At 47.9% G+C, this 2,500-nt stretch overlaps 1 protein-coding gene across 2 annotated transcripts in view; it reads left to right on the top strand.

Moving 5' to 3' along the window:
* Positions 1-1,113, top strand: part of syt7a (synaptotagmin VIIa) — a 212,601-nt gene extending 211,488 nt beyond the window's left edge. For both annotated transcript variants that reach the window (XM_031564648.2, XM_031564649.2), the window contains one exon: positions 1-1,113. This exon is cut by the window's left edge and continues 626 nt beyond it. The gene's annotated coding sequence lies outside the window, so the exon portion shown is untranslated.
* Positions 1,114-2,500: the final 1,387 nt, after the last annotated feature.

The following is a 2,500-nucleotide window of genomic DNA, read 5'->3' as shown; positions in this document are numbered from 1 at the left end:
AAGCTACGAGGAGCAGCAGGCCGTCACCAGACGCTCTCTCTCTCCTTCTCTCCTTCTCTTTTCTCTCTTCCCTCTCTTTATCTGTTTTAGTTCTTTCTCTTCACTATCTCTGGCACAATAGTAGATGTAGTTAATGCCCCTCTCGTTGTGTGTGTGTGTGTGTGTGTGTGTGTGTGTGTGTGTCGTCGTTGGTGCCGTGCTGTAGCTCCAAACGGATAAATAAATAAATGAATAAATAAATATACATTTTTTTGAACTTCACAAACTGAGCTGAACTGAACTGACGGAGGAAAGAGAGGAGTCGCTCCCTCCCTCCCTCCCTCGCTAGCTGCGGACACAGTGTCATCAGGAAGAAGAGTCAAGGGAAGGAGAGAACACAAGATGGAGAGAAATGCCATTTTTTTGCGGATAAAAAGAAAGACAGTCAAAGAAACCAATCAAGATGTTCTTCCAAACATGCCATGAAAAAAGAAGCAAAAAGTGAGTTTGATGAGCAGTGTGTGTGTGTGTGTGTGTGTGTTTTAAAAGCTACCCCATCTTAAAGAAGCAATTTCCCATGAAGTCAGTGTGTGTATATTCTCATGCTTGAGGGTGTGTGAGGGTGTGTGTGTGTGTGTGTGTGTATCAGTGCATGGGTGGATCCAGAAGCGCTCCGGACTTCTCCTCCTCTCCTCTGGGTCCACCTCTCCTCTCCTCCCTCTGTTTCTCTCTCTTCCTCTCTCTCCTCTTTCGTTCTCTCCCTTTCTGAGACCTCGTGCAGAGAAGAGAGCCGGAGCTGAGTTCCAACTGCACTTTTTTTCAAGCAATGTAATAATGAGGACAATAATAACGCTCACGGGTCACTGCTCACGGTCACGACAGCCAGTGAGGATGATGAAGTCACTGCTCACGGTCACGACAGCCAGTGAGGATGATGAAGTCACTGCTCACGGTCACGACAGCCAGTGAGGAGGATGAACACTGTTTTACATTTGAACAGAGGGGGCGCCAGAGAGGCCGCGGGGCAGAGATGGAGCGCTTGGTGAAAAGGGGCAGGTCGTCCTGGAGACCCGATTGGGAGGACGGAGGAGAGGATGGAGGAGAACCAGGAATATGAGGAGAACCAAGAATGAGAGGAGGAGAGGAGGGGAGGAGTGGAGGAGAACCAGGAATGAGAGGAGGAGTGGAGGAGAGGAGGGGAGGAGAACCAGGAATGAGAGGAGGAGAGGAGGGGAGGAGTGGAGGAGAACCAGGAATGAGAGGAGGAGAGGAGGGGAGGAGTGGAGGAGAACCAGGAATGAGAGGAGAGGAGGAGAACCAGTGTATTGTCCTCTAATAAGTCACTTCCATATAGACGCCGTAGGAGTTTTCAATAGTTCAGTTTCTTTAATAACTTAAATAAATATAAAAAAATATAAATGAGAGAAATATAAATGATGAAGTAAACGATGCGACTAAAACAAATTGATGCAACTAATACATATTGATGCGATTGAAAAACCATATGCCTGCTAGCGTCTCTAAAGCTCCAACATTCCACACGACAGGCACACACACACACACACACACACACACACACACACACACAGCCTCAACACAATGCCCAATGCCTTTGTCTAGTTCTTAATCACCTCTTCATTAACACAGGGGAGGCGAAACGTAACCCGTTGTGTTCCATATCAATCAATCAATCAATCATTCCAGGTGTCAATAATTAGTTCTGCCAGCAGGGTCGTAGGCTCAACCTTCAATTCAAAGAAAATCAAACTAAAGCACAAATGGCTCCTACAACCAGGAATACAAGGAGAACCAGGAATGAGGGGAAGAGAGGAGGAGAGGGTGGAGAGGAGGAGAGGACAACCAGGAATGAGAGGAGGAGAGGGTGGAGGAGAACCAGGAATGAGGGGAGGAGAGGAGGAGAGGGTGGAGGAGAACCAGGAATGAGGGGAGGAGAGGAGAAGGAGAACTAGGAATGAGAGGAGGAGAGGGTGGAGGAGAGGAGAACCAGGAATGAGAGGAGGAGAGGAGAATAGAGAGGCAGCAGAGCATGTTGGGGGTTCTTGTGGTTGTTTAGTCTTGTTTCTGCCTCTTGTGTAATCCTTCCCTCCAGCATGTCTGGACTTGTGTGTGAGGCTGAGGTGTTCTGATGGGAGCCTGGTTGCCATGGGGTCGTCATGGGGACAGGGTGACTGTGCATTTCAAAGCAGTCAAGGGAGATAGAGGGCAGCAGCTTTACTCTTTGTGTGTGTGTGTGTCTTTGTGTGTGTGTGTCCTTGTGTGTGGGTGTGTGTGTCTTTGTTTGTGTGTATGTGTGTGTGTCCTTGTGTGTCATGTGGGTGTGTGTGTGTGTGTCTGTATGTCTGTGTGTGTGTTTCTGTGTGTGTGTGTGGGGGGCTGTTTAGGTAAGTCCCTTATTTGGATAAAAATTGTTCAAAGTACCGTTGGCATTTTCACTAGATTCAATTTATGTGTGTGTGTGTGTGTGTGAGTGTGTGAGTGTGTGAGTGTGTGAGTGTGTGTG

The sequence above is a fragment of the Clupea harengus genome, chromosome 3 (assembly GCF_900700415.2).
Source record: "Clupea harengus chromosome 3, Ch_v2.0.2, whole genome shotgun sequence".
Taxonomy (NCBI): domain Eukaryota; kingdom Metazoa; phylum Chordata; class Actinopteri; order Clupeiformes; family Clupeidae; genus Clupea; species Clupea harengus.
Note: the sequence above shows the minus strand (reverse complement) of the source record. Positions and strands in the feature narration are given on the sequence as shown.